This window comes from Aythya ferina (assembly GCF_964211825.1).
Source record: "Aythya ferina genome assembly, chromosome: 25".
NCBI classification, from domain to species: Eukaryota; Metazoa; Chordata; class Aves; order Anseriformes; family Anatidae; genus Aythya; species Aythya ferina.
The window spans coordinates 1,349,690-1,370,168 of record NC_140323.1 but is presented as its reverse complement, the minus strand read 5'-3'; the positions used below and the strand labels follow the sequence as shown (position 1 = coordinate 1,370,168).

Here is a 20,479-nt window from a genome sequence, read left to right as displayed (position 1 = left end):
CAGGACACTGAGCCACCGTGCTGTCCTGGACTGGCTCGAGGGAACACCAGGCGATGCTGCGCTGCCACTCAAGCACTTGTAAGGCCAAGCTAAGCGTGAACTGCACAACCGGGGCCATGTTAGCAGCATTTGAGTATTTTACTTCTCTTTTATCAAAGCGGCCAAGCTGGAAGCGTGGGGCAGGACGGCAGGAGGTGGAATTTTCCTGGGGCTGCACAGACTTGCCTCGGCCGCAGGAATGCGCACAAGACGCGGCACGCTGCCCTGCCGATTGTCTGCCCGCATTCCCCCTCCAGGTGTAGGCAGCTGCTGATGCTGCTCGCAGAGTTTAATGTGACATTTTTCTAATTATTATTATTTCTCACTGGCCTTCTTTTCTCTCTGCTATGTATATTTTTTCTTTTTTTTCTTTTTTTTTTTTTTTTTCCCTGCTTCTTTCCTAGAGCTGCTTGCTTTTATCATAACTGTCAGGCTTCCTGAAATGGGCATTCCTACAGGCAAAACCAGATTGTCAAAACAACCCCGTCTTCGTATTTTTTCTTGTTTCCTCATCATGGAAAAACCTTCTTGTACAAAAAAAGTCATTTTCTCCTGTTCTCTTCCCCTAGGTATTCTGTTGAATTGATTTCTCCTCTCATTTTACAGATGAGATATTCCAAGAACAATTGAACTAATATTAGTTCTGTCAAGCTTAATCTAGGATACATTAATCTAGGATATAGGAGGGAATCAGATCCAGAAAACCCTGACTTGCTTTTTTATTGAAGACCTAGTAAACTAGAAGGATGATGACCGTCTACTCAAATTTGAACAACCAAGAACAGGAAAGATTTGTTATTCAGTAGTTGGGGTAAGACTCGATTTTCCAGAGATTTCAAGGGCTGCAAACAAATAGGAGAGGAAAGAGAAAGGTAACTGATTTTTTTTTTTTTTTTTTTCAGAAGTAAATTAACAAGCCTTTTTCTTTCTTTGAAGGCTGTCTTTGTTCATATATTCTCCTTCTTCTTAAAACAGACATAAAGCCAGAGAATGTCAGACCCCCAAGAGTGCCTGCAGTGGGCATCCCTCACCTGCAGCGTTTCTGGGGCAGGCAGATGTGGTCAGCCCAGCCCCTATGAGAGAGACGTGTCCACGTGTGCCCCCTCTGACCTGCTGTAGATGCCTACCTGGGGATGAGATGAATCACACCTTGCAAGTGCAGATTTCTCTTTCTTATCTCCCAAGGGAGCCTAAGGTGACTAGTTTAGATGCAGACGTTTAGACAGATGAATCACATCCTGAAGGCCACAGAGAAAATAATAAAAATTTGTAAGCCAAGGCCCAAATCTCTCTAGTCATCTTGAATAATTTCAAGGATTTAGTGAACAGAATGATCAAATGCCTTTAAAAGCTTTATGCTTTAATGGTAGAAAATGAAGATACATAAATTCTCTCCCAGAACAAAAGCACCTTACTTTTTGTTTTTTTCTTTTTTCTGAGACAGAATAGGCAAAGGTGTTCCTTTCAGTATGCATTTTATTTAGTTGTCCCCTTTCTTTCATAAATAAACACATAATTTATATCTGTGTGCAGCCTGTAGAGCTCCTTGTGCCTTTCTCGGTCAAAATTTCAAAGGCATTACCTGATCTGAGTGTGAAAGATTTAGTTTCACACCATCTGGTTTCCATACTTTGTGTCAAGGTTTCCAAACTGCCTTGGTGTTTTCCAACCCTTCAATGGCTTGTTTCAAGTTCTGCTGTCCTTTGAGATGTGTGTGTGCGAGTGGGAAGTTCTTACCCAGGAAACTCTCCTCCCCATGTAAGTAGGTAATACCATGATGGTACAAAGTTTCCTTCTTCCAAGAGACCAGCTTCGGTGTGTTACCCCCTGGGAACTGAAATCCAGCGATGTGTACTGCCTTCTTCCTCGTCCCTTCCTAAAGTAATTCTTGGTGGCGATGGGTCATTTAAAAACAGGGTAAGGAGACTAGGAGATGAGGGCATGGAAAATGATCCTTTGTGAACTGGTCAGGATTGCTTCAGTACTTATCACTTCCTCTTTGTTTCTTTGCTTGACTTCTGTTACTGGATTACCATCGCCCTGTAAATGCGTCGTGCTCCCTCTGGGCAGGGACTCGCCATTCTGCTTTAATGCACTGTTTTGCACAGAAAGGTCTGGCTCTTTGATCGAGTGCTGCAACGGCTACCATAAGAAGAAGTTAATATTACCAGAAGCAAAATATATTTTCTTGTGCATCCCCTTCGCAGAGAGGTATAAACCAAATATTGACTTCAAAGGATAAATCTTTGTTCTAAATATAATGCTCAGAAAAGTTTTATAGTCAATTATTTGCAATTAGAATTAAAGGAGAAACCCCCTTCCCCAAACAGCCTATAATTACAACTGATCCTTTCATGAAGTATAAATCCAGTAATTAAGCAGTTTCAAAAGTTTTAATTCGCTGGGCGATTAAAAAGAAACATGTTGGGTGCCGAGGCAGAGAACAATGGCGCTGTGTGGTTAGGGTCTGAAGTTATCAATGCAACTTTGAGCAGAAAGATTTTGCTATTGATTCTCTTGGTCTTTAGAGGTAATCCTTTAGCGTGCAGTCATTACCCGTCTTAACAACTCCTTTCAGAAGCCCCCAATGAAACTGTGATCAATAGAAACAAACCGGCTGGCAGAGTTGTCCTGGTGCCCAGATGAAGCTCCCGAACCTCTCCCTCCTCCCTCCCCAAACAGGCTTGTGTTGCCAGCATCTGCACCAAATCCTGGTTGTCTTTGAAATACCTGTGTGGAGGAGTGAAATCCTTGTTTTCATTGAAAGGTGAAGCTTGGACCCACTGGAGGAGCAAAGATTCTGCTGGTTCCAGCGGTGCAGTAACACCTCTGTGTACTCCCAAGGCTTCAGCCTCCCCTGCCAGTTATTACAGAGCTGATCTGGGGAAATCACATTGAAGCTCTCAGTGATTGGGAATTTAACTAAAGAGGCCTTCTCTTGACTAACTGTAGTTGTAGTACCAATGGTGATGTTTCAGTGCACGTTACACACTGCACAATGCATGCCCCCATTCTCATCTTCATGCTAGTCAAATAGTACGAGTTCAAAGTGCTCACTGAGATGGTTCCTTACAGCCATGTCGTGCATCAGGGTGTTGCCTTCTCATGCTGTCCTATAAAAACCCATTTTGGGTTCGTTCAGTGTCACCTTCTATATGCTTTGCCTTTGGATAAAGGGTGCTGGACTAAAGTATTGGTATGAGTTTAAGAAAAGGAAACTTTTTTTTTTTTTCAGAGACTTTTTCATTTCTCGACTATTTAATGGAATGTGTAAATATGATCAGTCAAAAATACATTATTTTATAGACTTCTGAAGAAAACATATATCTGTTTCTCAAGATAATCTCTTGGTTGTAAACCAATTTAGAGTTCCAGTAAAATTATTAGTTTGCTGTTTAATACTGAAAAGGCAGAGCTCGGGGCAGGATTTACACACGTCATCTCAGCTTCTCTTTCCATCCCACTGGCAGGAAGAATGAGCAGAGATTGTGAAAGCATCAGGATGAGTAAGTTAAATAGTCTGTAGCAACTTTTTGGTTGTGCCGTTCTTGTCAGAGAGCAGACAGCATGTTTGGAACATTGGAGGGAGCGACAAAGAAAATGGATTTGAGATCAATAAAGATAATACCAAATGCATGGCTGTAAAATGTCAATAAGATCCTTGACAAGTTTATGTGGCTGTTGATAGCAATAGATGTCAACATATTTGGTAGTTCAAATACATAAAACATTAATTACCAATAATAACTTGCTGAGGAAAGAAGCTAAGGCACGGCGAGAGCACAGGACTGTCTGTTATGTCTCCGGCAGAGATTGTTTAGCTGCTGGAAGAGGTGCTTGCTACACAGGACAGTTACAAGGTCTGGCATTTTATATGAAAACAGAAATATAAAGAGTTAAATTACTGAGATGAATTATAGGATGGGTAATAAATACATGATTTATGAGCATGATCTATTAGGGAAATGAGGGACATCAGTGGACAGCAACAGAAAGTGTTGGTTGAAGCACTAAAGCTGCAGACTAGCACAGAATTTATATTTCCAACAGAAACTGAACTTGAATATAACTGGACTTGTATGTGTGCAGTAGAATAAGATCTGGAAGCAATTAATTGTTGTGGAAACAACACTAGTTTTGTAATGTTTTCATGTTTTCCAATATCAAATCATTAGATAGAAATATAGGGAAATAAAAGCAACACAGGTAATTTGAGTTTGTAAATGATATTTTGCTGTTGTTATTTAATCCCACAACTCACGTTTTCCCTCCAGGATGCTTTTGCTTTAGCTATGGCTATGTACTTAGCAGAGGTACTGAAGTAGGACATTCCAAGCATAATATCTGCAACCTTGCCATTAGATAATTTCGGTCCCTCTCCTTGCCCTTTTTCCAGTAAGTGCATAAAAAATTCAAGAGGTGCATGTCAGCCAGACCCCCTGAGGTATCCAAGGTTGGATAGAGGATGTATGGAATGGAAACCATAGGTCTTAATCCTGTCTCCCCAGCTTGTGAAGTTAGGAGGAGGAACAGAGTTGCTGAAACATTGATATTTTGAAATTGGGACTTAAATTTATTGACATCATTGCATAAGGCAGGCTCATTTCCTCTAGATACTTATTGGTCTTTGGTAATAGGTTATGTGTGAAATCCCTTGGCAACTGCATGAAGAGACAGTGTGAAGCGGTTCCATACAGCTGACAGATTTTCCCAGTTATAAAGTAGGTGTTCTTTTGTTTGGCTTCAGGATTCACCGTCCCACATCCCGCATCCCTGACGATGTGCTGTGCTGGCTGTGCTGCGCTCTGTGTGAGTCTGTGGCATTGAGGGGAGGTGCCGCTCACGAGGAGCTGACAAGGAGCACAGTTGTGTCTCAACATTGTGCAGGTAGAAACACACCTAGAGAATTGGAGGGAGTGCAGAAATTCTGAAAATCAAACCCAATTAACATCTGCTCGTAATCTGTTTCCACGGAGAGAGAGCACTGATGACAGAAGAGGGAACTCAGCAGCTTCCCAAACCTTTCCAGGGCCCTTCCACAGCCGTGCTGTTCGCAGAGACGGGGACAGATGCCACGGCTGGGCAAACGCAGGAATGAAGAGAGGAAGAACAGGGCTGTGTGTTTGCGTTTTAACCACCTGACAGCAACACCTACATTTGCCTTTTTACTTGGTTCAATCACAGAACAAGTCTGATAAGCAAAATTTAAGGCTACTCAAGTGTGTGGCCATGAAGGAGGAGCTGTGATTTCTCTGCTCTGGGGTCACGTCGGTACACCTTTCTGCAGGCACAACAGGGGAAAAAGTACTGGTGGTTTTTCTTGAAATTTCATTGTAATTCAAGATACTATTTTTAGATGTCCCTTCAACCAGGAGGAGTAATAAAGGGTAAATTCTCAATGGTTAACTACATATTTTTTTTTTAGATTTGGGAATATCTCTGTGCCTCTAACACACCCAGCGTGATGCCCTTCTCCAGGTGTGAGGACAGCATGAGAATCACTTCCAATCTTATTTGCAGGGGTTCCTAGTGGCTGCAAATGGAGCCACACATTCTCGGTATATCTGAAAATGAAGATACACTTGCTGGTCTGCCTAGTCTGTACACTGCTGCTTAAAATAAAGATGTCTGGTGCTTCCTGGCTCTGCTAAAACTTTGTTCAGCTGCTTGATTCTGATTTAGAGGGGAGCCTTTGACATCTTGCAGAGCCCTAGTGAGGCTGTGTGCTAGAAGGGGTTGAAAAACCAGAGACCCTGCATGAAGCCAATCTTGAGGTCTTTTCACGTTTTCCCTATTTGGTAAAAGCTTTTTCTCTTGCCACCCTCCCCCATTGCCTTTCCCCTTCCCGAGCGTAGGTAGCCACACATTTTGATTGAGGTTTAATCTCCTTTCTTCCTTCCTTTGCAAACCCACCTCCTCCCTCGCCCAGGGCGATCTGTCAACTCAAACGCATCACAAATCAACCTGACAGAGGAGCTCTCCCCCGGAGCAAGGCACTGGGAGCTGCGCTGCTGCCGGTTCTCAGATAGGGAGGGTGGGGTGCCTTTTCCACATAAAACCCAGGCGCAGCTAAATGGAAGTAAATTTCCATTCCTCTCGCCTTTGTTTCGAACTTCTGCTTTCAGCAAGGCAAAGCCACAACCTCAGGAGGATGTGCAGGAAGGTACACAAATTCAGGGAGGTTTGGAGAGCTGCAGTGGCCGAGGTCAGGAGAGCTGCAGTGCTCTTTGGGCTCATTGGCAGCACTGGGGTTGCTCAAGTGTCTGTCGCTGCCTTCCGTAGTGCTGCTGAGCTGAGGGTCTCAGACTACAAAAAACTGAACAAACTTCCCAAATCGACCACAACCAGAGCACCCGTTATGCTGATAGAGAAGCTGAGGGTGAAAGATGTTTGAGATGAGAGCACAGAGAGCTGTGTGATTTTCTCTTTTAGTCTTTCTCAGCATCAGAAGCACGGAGAAGTCGCTGAGATGCTGCTCAGCCCTGCCAGTAACACAGCTCAGCTCCCTGCTCACCCTTGGACCTAAGCCTGCAGCCGTGCCAGCCTTAGGCAGACGGCTCACCCCTGGTTCAAGAAAAAGGACCAGGTCTTCCTTGTCTTTATGGGCATAATGTTGTTACTACTGCAAGGAAAAAAAGCTGGAAAGTAGCCTAAACTGGCAGTGCTTTTTCAGGACTGTTTCAGGGTGGTGGGAGAGCCTGTGCACGCATCCTCATGGGAACAGGCTAAGATACACCGAGAAAATGTAAACATCTTCTTTCCTTAAAAGCCTTACTTTTACCTGTAAGCTGGTTAGAGTGTTTGCAGGAACATTTCCTCACCTAGTTAAAGCCAGCAAAAACCTCTTACTACAGATCCGAGAACCTCTGTGCGATCCCTTTTCCAAAAATACATCGCCATCAATGGCTTCGGAAGTTGCTCCTGTTGGTATCAATGAAACAAAGCACTTGCAGCAAGACACAAGAAAGAGAGGGAAAGGAAACGAGGCTGCTCCCGATCAGCTTCTCATGGCAGAGGGTTTCGTGTGAATCCCGGCGTGCCAACAGGCTGACCAGCCATTGCAAAACCTGCTGCTGATTCAATGGTTTTCGGAGGCAGAGTTCTTTCAAGTGCATAACCTTTCCTGTGATTTGGGGAAGTGAAACTGCACCCATTATCTAGATTTAACCAGAAGTTGAACACTTACCATATTTGATTTATTAGTTTTATAAAATGCGAGGTCTTTAATGTTCAGTGCTTGGAGCACACCGTAATTTTAGCTACGTTATTACAGTTGTTGACCAATGTATGAATTATCTTCAAAGACTTTTGAGTTCCTCTTAGCAAGCTTTCCCACTCCAGCTACCAAGTCAAAGGAAGCCGGGAAGGTCTCTTCTTTCAGGGAAAGAAGCAAAGTGTCACAGGTCAAATGCATGTGAGCGGTCTGGAAACACAACCAGCAGAAGCCCCAGCAAAAGCACGAGAATTATTTGTTGGCTCAGGAACCATTACCAGCACTATTCACAGTATGTAATTTTAACGCCTCATGAACAGCTTCTTAGAAATGAGCTGTTAGTCCCAAAATCCTAGAAAAGAAGTGGCCACGTTAAAAATATCTAGCAGCTAGCCCCTTTGGTAAGTTCACTGAACCACGCAGGCTAAACTCGTGTCTGAATGCAAGTCTCTCTCCAAGCCACGTCTGAAATGGCAGCACGGCAGGAGGGTGTTTGTGCTACTTGTCCCTGCTTAGCCTTTCCTCAGAGCACTTTGCCTTCAGGAACTGTCACAATGAAAACTATTCCCACCAGAATTAAATGCATTTAAAGTCATTTTTGGAAATTGTCTGGGCACAGCCTACTGTAAAAATGAGATGGCACAGAGCTGATTAAATAATGTTTATGCAAATACAAATGTTGTCAGGGCGTTGTTTTCTTATTCTTCAAGATCCAGCTTGTCAAAGGCTTTGGCTAAGTGTCAGGTTCATTGAGCTCAGCCGAGCTAGTAGGAGCTTGATTTGGGGTGGGCAACTGCCAGAACCCTGCAGAAACTTTTCTCCGGTGCATCTCCTTCCCATCTCCGACCTCAGCGGTCTGTGGGGCCTCCAGACTCTCCACCCATAGATCTCGCTGCTCTGCTGACATCCTACAGTTCCACTTTTCACCTCCTCTTGTACCTTGAAAGTCCCACGCTGTTCAGGCATGGCATCTGTTTTTTTTATCATGCTTTGGTCCCTCCAATGCTAGGTGAATATTGGCATTGCTAAAGGTGTGATATCAGGAAATCACTGACGGGTGCTCAGAAGACAGATGCCTGCTGCAGCCTTGGGATATGCAGATTCCTGCACGACGAGGAATTCAGAGGCTTTTAGGTGAATTGGGCGATATGAGGAATAGTTTTCAGAGATATTAAAGTGACTTTCTAATCAGGGGAAAGATGCTGGATTGGATCTTAGCACAGGTACTAATAAATTCTACCCAAATTGGCACACGGCGGTGCCTTTTTTCTGATCCACATTAATTTCCACGCGGCACATTCTAGACTCCCAGTGCTCACAAATAGCGTGAAAAGTCCTTGATGTCATTAGTCATTGGAGGAAATATTTGCGTAACCGCTCCGAATCGAGCATGTATTTGCCTGCATTTTTATGATGCTTTGTCTGAATATTCTTTTAAACAACGGTTCATTTGTGCAAGTGCTCCAGGAGAGGGTACAAGAGACGTTCTGACTCGTGGGCACTATTGAAACTAATTCCAAGCTCTCATTTGAACAAATGTTTGCAAATTCTTTTTTATGGTATTTACACAGTTCTGATCTAAGCTTCATTAGCTCAGCAGATTCATTTCTCTGCTCCGACACCTCGCTGGCCAGCTGGAACCTCTGAATATTTTCTTAGGGCATTTTCCAGGGGAACCCTGGGGAGAGTCAGCCACTCGCTGATAAGAAATGCAGAAGTGGTGAAGTGTTGGTGTTGTCCTCTGCTGATGAGCCACATCTGAAAGGACCACTTCTCGTGATGTTTCTGCCCAAAGCAGTTCTGTATCCTTCATAAATGCAGTTTAAAATCAGAAAATAAGTCAACTTTTGTAGGTATATGTAGTTTTCCTTGTACATAGAGTCTGCACAGCAGTCTGGGAGTCACAGCAGTGTGCTCAGATAGACACAGAAAATGACAAAGTGACAAATGTGTTTTCCTGTGCAACTTGCAAGGGTGGAAAAGAGCTATGAACAGGTCATTAATGCATGCCCTATGGACCCATGAAGTTTTGGTGAATTAGATAGAAATGAGTCCTTCTCCCTGCATTGCATATATATCTCATTTAGATATTTGTAAAACTAGCTGCACGCATAGATAGGTAATAGTCCGTGTAGCTGCTTTTTGCCATTTTTAAATGGTTTTAGGTGCCTGCCTGAAACAGGCACTCATAACACAGGCCTAGGGCTGGAATCTGAGCTCATCACTGGCAAAAGACCATTGTCTGTCTCCTGAGTGCTAACAGTGGCTTTGGTTTTGCCATGCTGGGAGTAAGATCAGAATATAGATGTATGCCTGATGCTGGGCTAGACTGTGGTGTGAAATGAAGACTGAATGTGCTAAGGCTGTGATGAGTGGCCTCACCTGCGTACCTCCAGCATGCACCTTTGCTAAATTGCAGGTAGCCCTTATACGAGTGGGTCTTATGTGGGTGAATCTGTGTAACCGAGTAGTGGGGTTGTCTGTACAAGTTTTGTTTTTACTGTGTTGAGTAGTACTCTGCAATGTCAGGAGAATTTTATCGCAGAATTTTTCTTTGAAATGAAAAACACGTCCTTCAGGTGAATGTTTGAATGGGAACCCAGTAAATCAGAAATGTGGAATGCAGTAGTTATTGTCGTCTGTATGTGTCTTTTTTCCTGAATGGTCTTGGCCAATGCTGGAGGCAGAACTACATCCCAGAATGTGTTTCCTTTATTGTTTTGCCTGGTTTAAACTTCTCGGTAGGAATCAGCCTTCAGAATGCAGTTACGATGCTCCCGAATCCCAGCTGCCTGGATTTGAATCTCAAGCCATCTCTTCCCACTAACTGCTTGGTTGGTTCAGATTTAAGCTTCAGGCTTTGGCCCTTCTCAACCTTCTAAAAGCATGCTTTAATCTCCTGAAAATCATGAGCCTGATAGCTCCTGGGTGCTTTAATTAAGTGAAATGAAAGACGTTAATTTCCATAAATAGAAGAGCTTCCAAGAACAGCACCGGGGTTCCAGCCCAGCCACCCACCCGAACGCGCGCTGTGAGAACAACCTCAGCCTAATTAACGCTCCCTGGAGGAGGGAGCAAGGGTGGCTTGAACTTTATCCTGAAAGATGCCACTGATACGGTAATGAGAGAAAAGGGAGAGTGGGTTTTTGAGCGCCCTGTCAATGTGATGAAGAGCAGGGAAGATGGAGAGCACTTCTTTTATCTACCAAGTGCTTTTAGTAGAGCGTGTGGCACCAGCAGCACCAGTACCACCAGCAGCACCAGCATCGATACCGCCAGCACCACCAGCACCAGTACCACCAGTACCACCAGTACCACCAGAACCAGAAGCCCAGCCCCATCACTGGCCCAGCCTGACTGCGGTGACTCCTTTCGTCCAGGTCATGATTTTGAGTCAATACAGACATCTAGTGGCCGGAGAGCTGGAAGCCACTCGGTTCCTTGGGGAAGTTCTCTCCTTGCACCACCTTCCTTTCCTATTTTTTTCTTATTTCTTTATTTACTTTAAGGAAGACAAAAGCAAGATCTTAACGTGGATCCTTATCTGTGTGCCACATTTCCTTTGGTCTTACTTTGCCTTGAGCGGTTCTAAAGCTTTGTTGTGGGAACACTGAAGTGAAAACTCAAGGCCATTTTCATAGGAATCCAGATCCTCTTCTGGTAACTCAACATTATCTCATCATTGCCACTGAAACCAATCTGTGCAAACTAAAAACTTTACCTGTGCTGAGCAAATGAGGTTAAAAATGACTTAATACAAAGCTGCTAAAAGACAGGACCCCCAAGAAGAGTGAGCTGTATTATGAGATCAGACAAATGGGGAGCTGCTACTAGAGGGCTTACCAAGAATTCTCCCAGTAGCACCAGCAAAAAGCAAGGCAGGAAGCTTCTTGTTCAGTCTGGTTGCATCTGGTTCTGTCCTATCCAACACACCTGTCCCTGCTCCCCAAGAACAGATGCCTGGATTTATTTATTCTCATAAGTGGAAAAATACGATTTTCCCATTGATCATTGTAAGCCCTGAAGTCCCAGTGTGCCAGTGGGTTTTCATTCTGGCAGCTAGCATGGCACGTTTGGCTACTTTCAAGTTACAAAATTAAACTGTGTCATCTCGGCTACCTATGCAGCCATACTGGCTTTGGCAGCGGCAGAGGATGCATCTGCTCTGCAGAATCCAGAATCCTTATTTGTGCTGCTGGAGGCAACAACTGAATTTGGCAAAGGGTGCTCCGTCATCAAAATGCAGCAGATCAAAATCCTGAATACTTTTACCCCCATGCTGTAAAATGTTCTTCTGAGCTGGAGTCCAGATCTGAATAGTAAAAACTCCCTGATTTGGAAGTATTCACGGAGCTTGTTTCAAGGAAGGGGAAAAAAACGTGAACAGGAAGACTTGAGCCTGGTGATGTGAAATCAGGGCTGCAGTTGAAGCACTGTGGCAGCATTAAAATTCGCTGCTTACCACTATCAAACCAGTTGCTAGAGCAGTTGGAGAGAATTTATTTTGTGGCTAGTGGTTATTTCTTTGTGCTAATGAAATGGGCATTTTTCTTCAGTGAATTGAATCACAGCTAATTGAGTAGCAATCAGCACAGGCCCCCAAGTTCAGATAAATGTTGCCTTCCTAATGCTTTGTAGAAATGCAGAATCCATTAACTATCTTCAAATGAGATTATTTTTTTTTAAATTAGTAGAGTCTTAGCAAACCATTACAGACAGCATTTGTGCCGTCACAAAGAACTTTCCTATTTACTTAACACTGGGAGGGGAAATTTGTTTTCAATTAATTCAAGTGCTCTTAGGTTTTACGGTTTGTTTTCATATTCCAGACAGAAATATGAGTTTCTCATAGGTGAGTAGGCCTTTCTTTGTTCAGCTCATAATTTTCTTTCTTATGTGTTCGTAGAAGGCAATAAGTTCCCCTGCTGATAGCCACTGATTCATTTCAATGAGTCTGAAGTACCGGGAAACTTTTTTATTGCAAATCTGCCTTTGCTTTTGCACCCTGCCTGTACCTAAAACCAACTCAGCCCCATTCAGCAGCACTAAATTTCCTTCTGAAAAAGCCCCAGGCCTCTCTCTGTGATTCCTGATGCTCACAAGCTTGATTCACATCAGCATTTCCTCCCGGTGACATTCAGTCGCAGGGCTCAGTCTGTCTGCTAGGAGGGGCTGGGAGCCCCTGCCCTCCCCATCAGCGCTCAGACCCTTGCATCGGGACCACGGGGAGAGAAACCTGAATTTATCTCCATGGCAGCTTAAGGGAGCTCACCAGGTAGCCAAAAATTCGGGGCAGGATGGAGCCAGTGGCTGAGAAATAAACAAAATAATGTGCTGATGCATTGTAGAAGAATGGATTTATGGCTTGTGACACTCCTAAAATATCTTTATGTAATAATGAAAACTTCATTATCCAGCCCTGTGCCGAAGTGTTGCCATGGGCCCGCCGCAACTCCCTGGGAAGATCTTTCATCCTGACAGAAGTTCTAAATTACAGCATTAGTGCTCTAACGGAGAGGAAGTTATGGCCTATTTTGTCTGTCCAGGGAAATGAGGCACACATTGCTATGGAGTAGGTTATTGAAATCTAATCACTGAGAATATTAAAAATAGGGTAGCAAAAAAAAAAAAAATACTCTGTGTGAGCACTGGGGATAAATTAAGTGATAAACCTTGAGTGTTTACCGGAGTTTCATTATTTTATGAAAAAGTGATTCATCTTTATTACAGTTGAGGCTATTATGTTTCACATCATTAAGGAGGCAATGCATGGAGACCGTAAAGCTAATTTTCAGTCCAACTATCAGAACACATTATGTTTTTATTTTTATCACAGGTATTGCAGCATCCTCTGTGACTGCATGTTCTGACCTCCAGAAACGTTTGATCCGTAATGTTTTAGAGACGATGAAGTAAAACCAACATGTGCTCACCAACTAATCATCAGCACCACGTGTGCTTGGGCTGCTGCTCCTGCTGTCCAGGTAAGAGCTCTGTTATTTGGCTTACAGCCGTGGTGCCAGGCCTGAATGTGCGACCTCAGCTGCACATCTCCTCTCTGACCGCTCTAACCCCATGGCTGAATGACTGGGAATAAAAAATCTTGCCCATGTTTGTAAGCAATTGAGCAGCCAACCATATGCAGCACTGCTTGGGAAGTTTAGTTTTGTTTTAATTATTGTGCGTTTGTGTGAGTCCTTCTTCTGGTCTTCTTCACACAGGCTGGATTTTGCTTTGCATTTTGGCAGATCCAAACCCATCAGTTCCTCACAGTTCCCAGGCAAACACGTGCTGCTTTGTATCAAAATGTTGTAAAACTTTCCCAAGACTTGTGGCTTGGGGTATGCAGAACCATCTGGAACCAGGCAAGCTTTGCCTGGCTTCCTCTGACTGCGAGAGCTTCACTTGGCCCCGGTAGTTCACAGCCAACTCCTGAGGTTACTCCTCGTTGCAGAGCAGAAGCAATGTAACTGCAGAGCTGTGGGAATACTTCTGGGAACACTCATTTTAGCTTTTAAGTGGTTTTGCCGGGCTAGTGTCCCTGTGCAAGTCCAGGTTCCAAAAATACCACAGTGAAGCTGATTACTGGCAGAAGCCTTTGCTAAAAGGGCAAAATTTAAATAAACACTTGAACTCATTCATAGGAAATTAATCTGGAATTTACATTTGTAAATATTCCTGTCAAAATCTGTGGGAGATCACCGAGAAACTCTGATCCAGTCATGGCAGAGTTTAAACATCTGTGTAAGGGACAGAGCATGACCTGCAGCCCTCAGGGCCCGTTCCTCAGTCCAGAAATTCAGACTCATTTTCTGACGTAGGTACTACACAGGCTGACAAAGGACAGCTTTTGTGTACTCTGAAATGAGTTTCCTTGCTTTTTGGGGTCCCAACGGTTCCTGTGTCCACCTCAGCCACCTCCTCAGGGCCCCACTTTAGTCTCTGGGCTCCCCGCAGTTTTATCGTGCCATATCATGACAAAGCCGAGTGAAGAAAGGTGTTGATGCAGGACCCCCAACTGCTGAAAGAGTGCAGGAGTTCAGTGAGGGTAGAGCACCCTCTCTAGCACGGCCCTGGTAGGACACTCAGCACCGTGATGGGACTGCCGGAGCCGCATCCCCTCACCAATGCCTCTGCCACAAGAGCTCTCAAGGAAACCCTTATTCAAGGTGTGCAAAGAGGAAAAGTCTGATTGCAAGGTAATTGCAAGAGCAACATGTATCTTCTGGTGGATTTTCTGAAGGAAAACACACTGGTGGAAAGGGCACGTGTGGGTGTTCGTTGTCTGGTGGCATTTCTGAGGACGGGGATCTGCAGATTGAGGTTACTGGTGGTATCTTCCAGCGATACAAGTGGCAACGGGGGACCAGTCTGCGAATTATCTGCACGTGTTATGCAGACCAAGAAGAGGTAATTGCCAGGAATGCCTCGGTCAGGATTTTGAAACAGATAACAACATCACTGCAATAAAACACAAACTCAGTAAAGAGAATATACTGCTCCTGGTATCTGGTTAATCAATGGGCTGTGAAGAGGCTGAAGTGATAAACTGGCTATAATCAGGGCTAATTTTATGCAATATAATACATTCATAGCATCAGTCTATTTAAAAACAATTTTAACCGATTTTTGAAAAGCGTAAAGTCGTTTGGCACTGCTCAGTTTCAATACATACCTTAAAACAGACAAGGAAGGCAGGAACATATCCTTACCATACATGTGTAATTTAAACAATATCATCAATGGAGTATTGATTGCTGAGTAATGTGCTTATTAATTAGTAGGTGTCTTCACGTTAAATACATTTCTCAGAGCTGTTCTGGGACCATTTAATAAGATAAATAGCGAGGTGTAGCAGAGTACTTTGTCATTACATTTGTGTCACATCAGAAGGAAACGTGAACCACACGCCTCGAGTAGTGGTTTGTTGGAATGTGCCACAGAGCAGCCGATCACAGAGGCTGCCAGAGGACAGGGTAGCCCCGTGACAGAACCCAGCAAAGATCAGTCCAAAATGAAAAATGAAGCTGCCTCTCACACAAATTTCAGGCAACTTCTGCCTCTTGGTTCTGCTTATCCAAAAAAATGCCCTCTGTTTTCTAAATCACACCAAAAAAGCCTACCAGACACTGGGGAAGCCAGGAAGGACCTTATTCTGCTGCTCTGATCTGTTATACTACTGCACTTACGGATGCCATGATAAAACCAGTGCAAAGCAGGAGATGGTAGTCCTAGAAACAAATGTTTAGTGTGGATGCTCAGTGTATTCCTGCAGGAGTGAGGATGCAGAGAAACCAGCCGTGAAGTTGGTGATGATCATGAGCCCATTGCTCTTGACCTGTGCTTTTTGTAAGCCCTGCAGCAGTCTGTGCACCCCCTCGCTGGCTGGCTGTTCCCTTAGCAGGCCAGATGCTCAGCCTGCAATTACCCCTTCCTCTCTCTGCAGGCATGCACTGCTTTGTTATTATTGTCTTCTTGGTTTTATTTGCTATTTAAAGGCAGGTTGCAACCCTCTGGCCAGCACCCAAATATCTTCAATCCCTTTCCTGGGTAAATTATTTCCTGTCTTCCATTATTCCTAGCAAAGTTGTTAAAACTCACTCCTGACAGTTCCTGCCTGTGGCAGCAAAAGAAACCGGCACCTCGGTGTTGAGCCAAGCACCTGCTCGTTCAGTGCTTCTCCATCCCGCTCGCATCGCATCCACCAACCTGCTGTGCTTCACATATGAAGCAGATCTCTGAAGAGTACGGATGAGAGCTTGCACATCTCACATGCACGCTGTATCCAATTTTCTTTACTCCTTTGACTCTCTTGTGTGCTGAGCGGACTTTTCCACTGACTGTTTGATTGATGGATATTCAAAAGGCATCTTTATGAGCCCTATAAATAATCCCTTAAAGGTTTTTCTTTTATTCCTCTGTTGAAAGATGCCACTTGATCAGTTGTCCAAGCAGTGGTCCTTGTCACACCTCTCCTGGTTGCTGTTTGAGCAGTGTCTGCTCTGTGCCTGCCTGGCTCTTGCCTGTGGCTTCAGGGCCGCCTGGCGTGCAGCATTGGGTGTGTGGCTGCGTTAGCCTCGCAGGGCATTGTTCTGTGCTTGGTTCTCTAAAGCTTAATTTGGCTTTTTTCATCAGCAGTTACTGGCACATAACATACTTTTTACTGGGGGTGGGGTGGAAACAGACAGATTTCCCATTCTGAAGTTTGTGTACGTGTAAAACCATGCAGACGCCTTCCCAGCACCCAAAACATCCGTGCCCTTCGGTTGAGAAGGCACGGCCCCATTTCCCCCTTTGGCTAACAGGTGCCCTTGATTTCAGCAGCCCTGTGCTGATCCACGGTTAGAGACCAGAGGGTCCTACACTAAATCCTGAGGCGAATGTGCAGAAGGGGATGTGCGGGGAGCTGTGAGCAGCCGGAGCTGCGGGCACTGGGGCTCAGCCGCTCCCACCTGCACCACTCTGCAGGCGCTGCCGCCAGCAGCAGGAATGGCTCCACTCCCCTTTTTAGACTCCAAGACTCTAATTCTAGCTGACACAGTGTGAAGTTTCATTTTTTTTTTTCAATTATTGCATGATTTGTGGTGGGATCAGTTTAAAAGAAACTTCCCTCCCTATGTTTTTATACCCACCGAGTTCATTGTTTGCAAGAAAAACTGTTGGGACAATAGAAGGACCGAAGGGCTGTCTCCTGAGCAATGTATCTAGCCATGCGTTTTACAAGTGTTGTACTACCTCTTTTTCATCATGGCTTTGATTAGTATCTGGCTTTTAAAATATAGGGGCTCTTTTCATAAGAGCCACTTTGTGTGTCTGCTGTTTGCCACTTGACAATGAGAACTGGATCAGACTGGGCAGGTAGGGAACAGCGAGACGAGTAAATGACAGAGCAGGTACACATTAAATGTGACATCAGATGTGACTATTGTTAGGGTAATTGAAGAGGGATGCATACGATCCTGATGTTCGTTTACGTGAGTGCTTCCTTACTCTGCTCAAACAGCATAAAGAGGCCTTTGGAAGGAGCATGAATGATTCCTGTGGCCGTGTTACAGGTGGCGCAAGGGGACTTTACACCAGTGAGAGTCAGTCTGTACATATTTAAAATAAATAGATGTGCACATAAAAAAATAACCCCTATTATTACACAAGGATGCAGTGGGAGTACCAGGGGAATGGCTAAAGTAACAAAACTTGACACCAGTGATAATAAAAGAGGGAACTAAAGCAAAGAGATCACCCCAGCCTGCTGGGTTTTGAGTGCTTAATCAAAACTGACTTCTACTACTGCAGCTGCAAAAGAAATGTTTCTAGCTTCCCATTAATTTCCATACAATAACCCTCTAATGGGGGAGTTGCAGGGGAGAGGAGGGTGATCAATCTGCCGTAATGACACACTAGAGACTAAGGGAAAATGCAAACTTGGAGCAATTTCATGGCAGGTGCAACCTTGGAAAGTACGGCCATTTTTCTAAGTTAATTTGTTCCCCTGATATGTTTGAAATCCATATTTGTACTTTAAAGGTCTAAAATGCAAGATGATTAAAAAATATAACTAGATTTTTGTAAGCTTTTCAACTGTATCAGGTGATATATTAAAGCCCCTCCTTGGAGCTAGGACAGCTCGATATCTTTTATCATTTGCTGCCAAAAAAAAGGAATAGGATTGTTTATTCCAGCATTCAGTTTCTGTCTTTAGCCTTCCCATTTACCTCCCTAGCCTGATGCTCATTTGTCTCGCAGCTGAATTGATCCCTGGTACTATAAGAAATAATAGTAGTAATAATGCTAAGTGTAGTAGCAGTAATAATTATTGTTATTGTTAGCAATATCACTACTATATAATGATAACGATCTCTGTGGCTAAAAGTTTTAAAGCTCTTAAATGAGTTAATTTGTGAGGCACGTTGGGTGCCTTCCTCTTTTGGGTATTTCTGAAATTCCATCTACAAACCATAACAAAACAAACACCTTCACCCGGGGCAGCCGCTGAGGCACAGAACTCATTTCATTTTGGGTCTTCTGCCCAGTTACCATTTTGGTAAAATCTGTGTTGATCTGAAGGGCCTTGCATTTTCATAACAGGGAAGAGAAGAACAGCTTTGGGGTAAAGGAGAGAACGAGCTGCTCCCTGACACTGGCTTGGAGAAGCTGGTGGGGAAGAACATGGAAGCAGAGGTCTGGGAGTGCCAGCCCAGATTGTTGGCTGCACTGCTGATGGATCATCCGCAGAGACTCATTTCTCGCAGCTTCCCACCGCAGTGAGTTACAAGTACCCCTCCATGAGCTTGGTGCACTCGCAATTTTCTGCTACGCTTTCCCCACGTTTTTTGACAGCAGCTGAGTTTGGGAAGAGACGCTCTGCCTTCTCCTGCGTATGCAGCCCAGCCCTGCCAGGGCCCAGGGGGCTCGGTCACAGTGCCCGCAGCACTCTCATTTCTGTCCTCCCATCGCTGTCAGAGCTGCAGCTTCTTCCTCTTTTCACCTTGTGATTTGGGCTTCTGAAAGCCAAACTCATTTATGCAGATTTCTGCTCTTCCTTTCTCTGCACTTAAGAGCTACAGCCACAATTTGGAAAGTATTGCATTTTAAAGCTCTGGAAAGCCAGGGGCTTTGCATGAGAATCGCAGACCTGCTCTGCTCTGGTGCCTTTGTACTTTCCGCTGAGTACCTATCTGCATATTTAGATTTGTGTCTTTGTAATACAGCCCTTTGTGGCTGAAGTTAAGGTATATGCTTTTTTACCTGAAAAGGTTCTTATTCTACCGTGATGCTGCATTTAGGTGGTGTTTTTGGCATGTGGGGCAGCTTACTGTGATCAACGACTATTCTCAGGTTCTGATTTATGTACCATTCCAAGTACATGCTCTTCCCCACCTGCCCCAGCTTAAAAATTCTGTATCAGCTTCCCCTGCAAACTGCCTTAAGTGCTTTGTGTTTTTTTCTGCTACCCTACTTGGCTTCCAGCAGCATGCTTAAGTAGATAAACAAAATAATTGATCATCCAGATGAGATTGCAGGATTCGTAAAGGTCCAATTACGTCTTCCTAAGTTTGATCTCAAGTCAGTGTAATGAAGTATCTGCCTAATTCTCAGTACATCATCAAAATCAATTTATTGGAATCAACTGCTCCGGAGATGGTGGCCAGAGGAATCAGAAGTACGAAGCAGCAGCCATGAGAAGAAATACTAAATACACTGGAGTTGAAAGAACAATCTCCTTTTCTGAGTAATTTCTCTGCTGATTACAAACATAATTTGAGGACTATGAGTTTTATCCTGAGGGCTTTTAAAGGCTTTTTTCTGACTTCCTTCCTCTCACAGAGGAGCTCAGAAACACGACTGATTCAACAGAGCCGTCAGTTTTGGCACGGTTTGGCTGTACTTACTGTCAAATGTTCATGTCAAAATCTCTAATGCTACAAAGCGCTTTACTCCTCTTCCAGGTCCAACGGGTGAAGTAGGAGTGGGAGAGGTGGGTTTTAGAGCTCTTTAATGCGATGAAGGCAGATACTATTTAAATGAGGAGAACAGATCTTGGGAATAAATTCCTAAGGGAATAGAGCAGCTTCACTATCACTTGCAACCCTTAAATCCATGTCAGTCATCTTGCTAAGTAATTTAACTGCAGTTTGAGGGGGAACATGACACTGAATGTGCCTTTCTGCTATTCATGTGTTTGAATTGAACCTCAGCTCCTTAAGGGAAAAAGATAGGATTTGGAAATTTGCAAGAAAAGTTGCAGAAAAAAAGTTTGCAAGAAAAGATTCCTTGCAACTTTTGAAAAAAACTATTGGAGATGATAGGTTTTGAATCGGTTTAGAAAAAAAACTATTAGATGCTAAAGTTTGGTTGCTGTCTTTCACACTTCATCTGTAGTATCAGATCCATCAAACCAGATTGGTTTGCTCCTGCAATATCGAGATATATCCAAGTAAGATGGGGCTGCTGTCCGTATCTGAGAGGCCAATTCAGAGAACAAACTGCATGGAGAAAAGAGAGCTTGGGTCTGAACAGCGCTGGCAGGATATGCAGTCCTCTCAGACCTGTTCAGTCAAAGCTTCTTCTTCCACTAGGCCCTTTTCTCACTCTCTGGTGATTTAGGATATGAATTTTTATTCCTTGCCCCATGTATTTACTACTCTGTAGCACCTGTGCTCTACAAAGCAAGGCATGCTCCTGCTGAAATTACATGTCTGAAACTCTCGGGTTTCTTCAGTGAAGACC

The 20,479-nt window shown here is 44.0% G+C and overlaps 1 protein-coding gene across 3 annotated transcripts in view; it reads left to right on the top strand.

Moving 5' to 3' along the window:
• The window catches only part of LOC311423740 (uncharacterized protein), a 239,522-nt gene that overhangs the window by 39,767 nt on the left and 179,276 nt on the right, over window positions 1-20,479 (top strand). For all 3 annotated transcript variants that reach the window (XM_084498121.1, XM_084498120.1, XM_084498119.1), the window contains exon 3: window positions 13,089-13,236. The gene's annotated coding sequence lies outside the window, so the exon portion shown is untranslated. The remainder of the gene's footprint in view (window positions 1-13,088; window positions 13,237-20,479) is intronic.